We start from the raw sequence: 10,449 nt of genomic DNA on the forward strand, positions 1-10,449 counted from the left end.
AAGCATTTTCTAATAACCAATCATCTAAAATGGTCATGAATCAATACATTTAATAAAAACTATAGGCCGGGCACCAGTGGCTCATGCCTGTAATCCTAGCTACTCAGAAGGCTGAGATGTGAGGATCGAGGTTCAAAGCCAACCTGGGCAGGAAGTCCGTGAGACTCTTATCTACAATAAACCACTATAAAACTGGAAGTGGAACTGTGGCTCGAACGCTCGCCTTGAGCTGAAGAGCGCAGGGACGGCACCCAAGCCCAGAGTTCAAGCCCCACGACCGACCAAAAAAATAAATAAACTAAGGAAATAGGAGGGTCAGTTCTAATAATCACCAGCCTTCAAGCTGAAGGTATGGCTGAAGTGGTAGAGCACTGTCTGGCAAGCATGAGTCCCTGAATTCAATTCCCTGCACTCTCAACAAATAAGTAAATAACAGTTGCATTCACATATTAGCTAATGAAACCAGGTGCCTTGTTTCAAAAGGTGATGATGTTGGTCCAGAGACAATCCCAGGCATCCACTGCTAATATTTTCTTCTAGTATTTTAGAGGCTACTCAGACACAACTGTGTAAAGAACAGTATTTGTGAACAGAAACGTGATTCTAAGAATCAAGATCCTCTTTATAACAGCATGTATGCTTGTGTGTGCATGTATTTACGTAGTCATACATATCTTGCTTGTATTGTCCAAAATTATGTATTATATTTCAAAATGCATTTATGTCTAGTAAGTAATTTCTGTCACAGGGAGAACAAAACACACTGGTCTCAGACCATTACAATTTTTCAGGTCCTGACTAGGTTAAAAGTCTTACCCTGGTCATATATTAAGTTTTTTTTTTTATCTGCACAAGACAAAGGTCCATGAAACAGAATTACATCCTATAATAAAACCAAGGGCAAAAATTAAGAACTAATAATAGCCAAATGTAAGCCAGGTTTGGCAAAGAACAAAACGGAATCCACTCTGTGGTTGCTTGCCTGCAAGGTTGCCCATTGTGCCAGTTTCTAACAGCTTTAATATACTACGTCCTTTGTGCTGGGTACTGAACTCATTAACTCCTTCATCTTACCTATGGTTAGGGTATGTTATTGTTTCCTCACTGAACAGGTGAGGAACTAAAGCAGAGAGAGTTCAGTAGCTTACTCAAGTGCTTTTGTTCTAAACCTTCTCTGTGGTCCCTGCCCTAGCCTTCACTGAAAAATGCAGGCAGGACAAAAGTTAAAGCAACATCAAAAAGACAACCATCCATCGACCCTACTAGCTTAGTAAGGGACACACACGGGCTTCAGAGTGCTGAAGTGAAAATAAGAGTGCTAGTGTCAAGCCTGCTACCCCTGTCTACAATGGGAGAGCAAGCGTGGCCCTCCCCACACTGCTTCCCTACTGCGACTGCCTATTCAGGGCCAGAAAGTAGAATCATCCCATAGGCTGCAGCTTCAACTCAGGTAGAGCAGTGAGGTTTGAAAGTACCTCAAGCAGAGCCCACAATTCTCTGATCCTTTACAATATCAAACTCTGCAATGGAGTACCATAGCAGCCATGCTAGGAATGAGGTCAATTACTAGACTTGCTCTCCTCCTCCTCTCCACCCCTAGGGTTCAGATCTTCCCAGAACTCACTCAGAGCTCTCGTTAGCCCTTGCTCCTCAGTGTAACTACCCCGACATTTATACCATTACAAGTCTTCTCTCTTACAGCTTCTGTAGAGGAAGTGAAAGATATGAAAGAAAAAAAAGGGAATAAACAGTCAAGGGGCTCTTGATCGAGGTTGCTGTTTTTAATGGTGTATGTACCTATGGTCAATATTTAACAAATGAAGAGAAAGTATATATGCCCACATAAATACATGCACATAAAAACACATATGCTAAATTATAATGAGGGTTTTGATTCTTCTCCATCCACTAATTTCTTTCTTTTTTTTCCATCCACTAATTTCTAAACATACATTCTTTACACAACGGCAGGGTGGGGGTGGGGGGGTCCATGTGTGTTAGTCCTGAGTCTTGAACTCAGAGCCTGGGCATGTCCATGAGCTTCTTTTGTTTAAAGCTAGCACCCTATCACCTGAAACACAACTCTACTACTGGCTTTTTGGTGGTTAACTGAGTTTCATGGACATTCCTCCCTGGGCTGGCTTTGAGCTGCAATCCTCATGTCTCAGCCCCCAGAATAGCTAGGATTACAGATGTGAGCCACCAGCACCTAGCCATAACTGCGCTTTAATATCCACTGAAATATTAGGCTATCAGTAATGGACACCTGAGACTGTCTCCTATACCAACACCATCACTTACTTCAGCAACAAAACACAGAACCCTGTTTACTAATGTGCAGTAGGCCCTCTACCCACCCAACTCCCCACTTCACCTCACTAATGGGAGGCTCAGAGGAGAGTGTGTTATAAGCACACCCAAGGACTCTAATGGGGCATGTCTTGGATACAAGAAAATCCTCTAAAGCAACATGTCAATAAGAAGTAATCCCACCTTTCCCTTGCCAGAAACTATTCTAAGCAGGGAAGTGTGAGTGAAGCACGCTCTATGCTTTTAGGAGAAATTTTAGCCATATTATGTTACCGGTCTGCACCTAACCAAACAAGATAAGGATAACACAGAATGGCTGGGAAGTGTAGGCACGTTCCGCTAATAGCCTCCTTAGGGTCAATTAATAGAAACCATTATTTACTAGCAACTGTTTCTTTTTAATCCCAACCCATTTGAGAATAAATGTGTGTTTATTCTTAGCTCACACTCCTGAAAATTAATAGTGAATCCAAATGCTCCACTATTCATTCATCCAAGGACCTCAAACATTTATTGAAACGGTTGGTCTGAGTTCAGCGTCTATTGCTATATAGCCAAGACTAGGTAACGTACAGGTAACAGAAGTTTGGTTCATGGTTCTGCAGACTGGGAAATCTAAGAGCATAGCACTGGTATAAGGCAAGGGGATTTCTGATGCATTATCCCATGGGAGAAGTCAGAAGGGTAAGAGAAAACACACAGGACAGAAATGGACAGAGCAAGAGGGGATGCTCTCATAGGCCCATGCAAGATTACTCATCCACTCCCACAATAATGCCACTGTCCATTCTCAAGGGTGGGCATGCCTCAGCATCCCTTGGAAGTCTTTTCTCCAGGATCCGCAAAGTGGATCACAATGGCAATTCAACCTCAGGTTTAGAGAAAACACTGAACCCATAGTATGGCCATTTCTTACCCATGAGTAAGGCTAGAACATGTAATCTCCTGAATATACTCAGTGTTATACTATCTCCTGTTGGGTGATAAGTATTAGGTTCTCAAAAAGTCCAATACAGTAAGTAGATCACTGCTGAATATTCTGTCAACTGGCTAAATTCTCCTATTTGTGAATTATACATGTATATTATCTACCAAATAGACAAAAAGATCATTTTAGCTGTACTTAACTATAAAGTTGTGTACATGCGTATATATACATACATATTATATATTATATATATAATTACTGTTGGGTCATTTTTGAAAATATTTTCATCCAAAAAAATCTACAAAGGTAGCCTCAAAACATCATGAATACAAGCAGTCTGGAGGGTCCTCAGAAAGCTAAATATTGACCTCCCTTATGACCTAGTCATACCACTTCTAGGCATCTATCCTGAACAGCAGGAACCAATATACAAGGACACATGCACCTCCATGTTTATTGCAGCACTGTTCACAATAGCTAGGATATGGAAACAACCCAGATGTCCCACCACAGATGAATGGACCCAAAAATTGTGGTATCTATACACAATGGAATATTATGTAGCCATTAGAAATGACAAAATAATGACATTTGCAGAGAAATGGATGGAGCTAGAAGAAATCATGTTGAGCGAGGTAACCCAAGAGTTAAGAGACAAATGATACATGGTCTCCCTGATAAGTGGATGTTAAATCCAAAATGTTAGGTGATACAACAAAATTAACAGGACTTTAGAAACAAAGGACTTCCACTCATCTGGTTGAATCACTACTAAATAACCTCATGCTGCTGAACACACGTATGGTATATATGTGTACACCATTATATGTTATAGACCCTGAGAGACAATTTGCTCCAGGAAAGTTAGAATGTGTTTGTGACTTTAACTGAGCATCACTATCCCACAATATTGTGAAATTTGGGAAGTTATGTAATCACTTAATCACAACAACAAACAAACAAAAAAAACACCAGAAAACTGGAAGTGGTGCTATGGCTCAAGTGGTAGAGTATGAGCCTTGAGCTGAATTGCTCAGGGACAGCTCCCAGGCCTAGAGTTCAAGCCCCACAACTGACAAAAAGAGAGAGAGAGAGAGAGAGAGAGAAAGATCTTTCATGCAATTGTTTCTAACATATTTATAAGATTATTTCTTTGTTGCTTTGTATGTCCCTCCCCCACAGTATAACCCCTGCTTTCACTATATATGATGTTGGTATATGTGGAGGAGAAGGGACAAATCGTTAAAACAGGGATACAGGGGGACCCATTGCAACAATGAGATGTACAAGTCGTTATGTCGAAAAACGAACTTTACAACTTTGGTGGGGGGGTGGGGTGGGGGGGAGGATGCGAAGGGTTGAGAAGGGGAAACAAAGGAGGAGGCTACAATGCTTGGTGAGAAATGTATTCATTATCTTGCCCATGTAATTGTAACCCCTCTGTACAGTATTTTCACAATAAAAAATAAGTTTATAATAAAAAATAAATAAAATTCAGAATTGTTGAATAAAAAAACACAAAAAACATCATGAATACATAAGACACTTGCTATTGTATAAACATTAATAAGCTGAAATCCTACCCCCATGGTGGTACCATGAGATGGGGTCTCCAGGAGGTGTTCAGATTGTACGCCATGAATATAGAACCCTCATAAATGAAATCAGTGCCCTTAAAGAGGCCCAAAGGAGCTAAGTTGTCCTTTTGGCCACGTTGAGGACCAGTGAGAGGAAACCCATCTAAGCGCTATAAAGGAGGATCTCACCAGACACCAAACACATCTGCCAGCATCTTCACTTGGATTCCTCAGCTTTTAAGAAGAAAGTCCATATTCTTCCCAGCCAATGAAGCTATGAGAAATTATCTCATTCCTAAGTGACCCAGAATATGGCAGGATTTTGTTGTAGTAGCTTGAATGGTCTAAGATGGAGTCAAAGTTTTTATTTCTAACATTTTATATTTAAACATAGGAGAAGAAACACAAACACTAGTATTCAGGTAACCGCTATTCTGAAAAGAGTAGTGGGCAACTGCTATGGATACAGAGGGTCTGAATGAGAAAGGCAGCACAATGTGTCCAATCACGAAGAAAACGCTTTCTGTGGGCTCTGAAATGGAATCCTGCAGGAGTCTGACAGGGTGAAGTGGGGAAAAGGGCAGAGCAGGCAATTCCAAGTGCCTGAACACCAGAAATCACGAACCAACTGCCAGACCTAACTCTATCAGAACTCTAGAAGCAGTGGAAGGCTTACAGCAGCCAACAGACACAGAATCAGTAAGAGCCAAGTACAAATAGCGGGAACGCTTTCAAGCATCACCTGCCTTTGGCCCACCCCAATGGTGCAGGGGTAGCCCACGTTCCAAGGATGGGACTAGTTCTTGGCTCCTAAAAGAGAGAACTGACTTATTTTCAAATTTCTATCCTAATCTGTCGGAGAGACATGAAGGACAGATACAAGGTACATATTCTGTTTGTCCAACTCAACACTCACTTTTGCTAGAAAAATATGGTTACATTTAGAATTTTAAAACACTTGAGGTAAAATATCACACTAAAATTTAAGACATAAAACAGGCCAACTGAAACCTAAGAAGAGACAACATCAGTGCCTCCTTAGAAATCAGGGCAATCAAATGCACTATATACACAGGGGAATTTCAAAAGCCGCACATATTTCCAGAATGTGACATGCACTCAGAAGAAACATGGGACAATCTTAAGCTTTTTCATCTTAAGTGAGTGTTAAGTGGTCCCTAACGAAGGGGCTTTCTGCAAGCACTAGGAGAGGTGCTTGTGTTGTTTATTTGTTTGAAAGTCACACACACGGGGCTGGGAAGGTGGCTCAGTGGTAGAGCGCTTGCCTTGCATGCATGAGGCCCTGGGTTCCATTCCTCAGCACCACATAAGCAGAAAAGGCTGGAAGTGGTACAGTGCTCGCCTTGAGCTAAAGAGCTGAGGGACAGCGTCCAGGCCCAGAGTTCAGGCCCCATGACCAACAAAAAATTAAAAAAAAAAAAAACAGGAAGGAAAATCCATTCAAAGGCACAAAATTAAATAATAGAAAACATTCCTGAGAAAGCACTATACTTACCATACCAAGACTTTAAAGAACTTTGTTAAACATGCTCAGTATCAACATGCCATGAAAGCTGAGCGGAGGTGAAAACTATTACATATTGATAAAAGGATCAATTCGCCAAAAAGATAAAATGCACCAGAAACAGCTTCAAAACAGAGCATGCAAGCATGGACAGAACTAAACAAAACCTAGACGATTCCATAATTGCAGACTTTAACATAATCTTTTCAATGACAGAATCACTTAATATGACATAGATGAATAAGGAGAAAGAGCTTCTGTGCAACACATAAACTTAGATTTAACTTTCTCTCTCTCCCTCTCCTAAAGTGTATGTGGGAAAGTCTCCAGAAAAGTCCCTATCAGTCCACAGAACAACTCTCAATAAAAGAAAGACTGAAATCAGGCAAAGTATATTCTATAAATACAAAGCCTCAGTGAAGCTAGAACTCAAAAACAAAAAAAAAGTAAAGAAAAACTAGAAAATTCACACTTTTAAATTACCAATGAGTCAGAGAAAATTATATAGAAACTTAGAAAATATCCTAAGATAAATGAAAATGAAAGTAAGACACTGAAACTTAGAAGGTATAAAAGAAAACAGTACTCAGGGAAAATCAAACATCTGTATTTTTAAAAGGCTCCACCACTTAAGCTATGTCTTAGCCCTTTGGGCTTTAGTTATTTTTCCAACAGTCTCCCATTTGTGCCTGGACAATGATCCACCTATTAATACTTCCGGTATGGAGAGGGTGACAGTTTTTATTGGCTGAGGTGGGGTCCTGCAAACCTTTTTGCCAGGGCTTGCCTCAAATGGTGCTCTTCCCAATCTGTGCCTCCTGAGTAGCTAGGATTATAAACACGCCACCACACCAGACTGAAACAAAATCATAATGGGGGGAGGAGCAATATCACCCATGCTGTTCATTCCCCAAACTTCTGTCTATGAAGTTTCTGCAACAACTGAGAATAGCTTTCTGAGATTTAAGTGAATTAGAGGAGCTCTGCATGTTTACCTTTACTGCTATGAACAAAAATTCTATCTTGTTCTTTATCACCTTCACAGAAGCCACTCCAGATTAGCAACCTAGAAATCTTACATACGGGTAATGTTTAGAAAATTCTACCTTAGAAATTAATAATAATAATAGCAATAGTAATAATAAGAACTGAGACAAACACTGTTATTTTTACATTCTTTCTCAAGTATACCTTTTTATGTGTCACATACCTAGTCAGGTAGAAGATAGGGCAGTTAAGAAAAATCTGCTCACACGTGCACGTGCACAGTTAATTTTAAGGAAAAACTAAATCGGTGCAAGACATACTGCTTGTTTCACGAAGAATTGGTTGCAAACTTGGCGTGGTGTGGTTGGAGGCTGATGCAGGAGATTTCAAGTTCCAGGTCAGGCTGACTGCAGTGAGACTGTTTCAAAACAAACAAACTAGCTGCAGCTCTCCACATGCCAACACCGCACCATGGCACATATGTCAGCTTGGCATCTTCAGAGTTTTTCCCTTCCTATGTTAGAGTTTCCTTTCTAAACCAGAGCTTCTTATGCAAAGCACTTTGGGGTGGTTCTGGGAGCTTTCCAGATAACCCATACCAAACCCAAATAAAATGGGGATAGTCTGCTGGTGCCAGGGATGGTACTACAGAAAGGAGAGTCCATTTTTGTCTTTTACTTTCTTGAACTGCAGAGAAAGCTTTTACATAAATCAATTTTAAGCTCTGGAGTTCTTCTTTTCCTTTACTCCACAGCTGTCTCCAGATACGTCTGCCTACTCAGCAGGAATAGAAGCCAAAAAGCATGAGAGCCCCAAAGAGAGGCATTTGATACAACCCTGCACGAGATTTATGGGGAGATGCTTACTTTAACAAAGCAAACCCCAAAGGGAAACATCCTACAAGCAGTCTGCCGACACTGGAGACTCTAGTCAGTATCTCATCTGATCTATGTCTATAAAACACCAGTAATTTCATTTTACTGATTTCATGACCAAAAGGTGGTGATGTATTTGTTTTTTGTCAGTTGTGGGGCTTGAACTCTGGGCCTGAGTGCTGTCCCTCAGCTCTTCAGCTCAAGGCGAGCGCTCTATCACTTGAGCCACAGCGCCACTTCCTGTTTTCTAGTGGTTTGTTGGAGATAGCAGTCTCATGGTCTTTCCTGCCCCGGCTGGTTTTGAACCTCGATCCTCAGATCTCAGCCTCCTGAGTAGCTAGGATTACAGGCGTGAGCCACCAGCGCCCAGCTTCAAAAGGTGTGATTTAAAAATACAAGTTTCCAGAGAACAGCTGTTGCCAAATGACAGCACAGCACTGTAATGAAAACAATTCTCAAGTCAAACTAGCTACATCGGACTCCCTTGCTAAGCTGTGTGATGTTATGTTGCTAACTCCTCTGTAATTAGGACTGTGGTGAGGACGGATTCAGTAATAATACATGCGCGTACTTAACATCTTGCACGTAAGGGAATCTCAGCCGATCGCAGATGCTGCTGGTGCTCTAATCATACCTGTACAATGAGCACTCCTGGACGGCATCTTTTTTGTGTGTGTATGTGGGTTGTGGGGCTTGAACTGAGGTCCTGGGCACTGTCTCTGAGCCTTTTCACTCAAGGTTCACGCTCTACCACTCTGAGCTACAGAGATGGACAAGGATCTTCTGCAATGGGATTTTCTCCTACTTAAGCCACACCCATCCAGCTCCTTAATGCCACTGCTGCCTCCAGAGAATGAGTATGTGACACTAACATACAACCACAAGCCACTGTTGGAAATCAACTGGATATTTAATTATTGGAAGAGCAGAGCGACATGTGCATATGCGCATGTGTGCGCGTGCGCGCGCGCACACACACACACACACACACACACACACACTAAGGTAGAACACATCCCCTTACTTGCCGATGGCAGTTACACTTGAATGCTGTGGAATGAAGGTCTTCTTTCATTCTGCCTGTATCAGTATTTTTGTCTAACCAGTTGCCCACATCACATTTCTTAGTGCTTTTCTTTAAAAAACGCTATGTTAGTCAGGCACCCATGGCTCAAACCTGTAATCCTAGCTAATTAGGAAGCTGAAATCTGGTGGATCACAGCTCAAAGCTAAGCTGGGCAGAAAGGTCAACACAAGGTGAGCACAAGGATGGGATGGAAGCATGGCTTAAGTGTAAAGCATTCAAAATAATAAGTTAATTAAACAACCAATTAAAACGTCTGAGATAAGGCTCTGGCGGAGCAGAACAACTCCAGCTGTCAACTGGCTTGCCAACGCTGAAGGAGAGAAGAGGAGTTTCCCACTGCATTAGGAGCCACGTGGAGACTCCAGTACTGCCTCTCTAGGAGTGTGTACTCGCTCCTCTCCCAGATGGCGAGCAACAGCAATGAAGCCCACACATTCAAAACACGCGCAGAGACGCAGCGAGCATTGTGGTGCGAAGCAGCTGCTTCTGAGTGCACTTGCGCAGTGGCCAGAAAGCCCACACCCAAGAGCCGGGACGGCCTCTGCCAGCGGAGCAGACGCCAGGCAGGTTCCAGCACGAGTAACCAACTGCCAGCTGCTGCCTAAATACTATTTTCCAACATCTTCTGAAGGCTAGTAGTTACTCAAATAGATTTTTTAAAGAAAACGAATGCAACATATTGTAATTATTAGCAGATTATTATAATTAGGCTTCCTGTTCTTTCCTTTGATACGAGGAACGAAGTGGCTGTGACTGTTGCAGGGAACACCAAGTGCCTTCCTTGGGTTGTACAGGACAGAGACCTGAGCCTGCAACCCCACCAGCCATGGCTCTCACCTGAGTCTCCAGCAGGAAGAATCAAACCCCGTGAGAGACAGTGACACAAAAAAGAAAGGGCAACCAAAGTCTGTGGCCTTCTCAACCATGCCACACCCACCTTGTGGAGAGCAGGACGCTTACCAAAGCTCCCGAATGATGCAGACTGTCCCCTTGCCTCACACAATGTCCACTCCTCAGACTCCCCATCTCTAAGTACTCAAAAACTAATGTTTAACTTTAATCATCTACATTCACTTGGTTCTCTCATGTCACTTTGAGTAATTCCTGATTTTTCAGCCTTGTGTACTGCCTGTGAACCACCAGACCCACAATCTTTCAAT

This window comes from Dipodomys ordii, unplaced genomic scaffold (genome assembly GCF_000151885.1).
Source record: "Dipodomys ordii isolate 6190 unplaced genomic scaffold, Dord_2.0 Scaffold74, whole genome shotgun sequence".
Taxonomy (NCBI): domain Eukaryota; kingdom Metazoa; phylum Chordata; class Mammalia; order Rodentia; family Heteromyidae; genus Dipodomys; species Dipodomys ordii.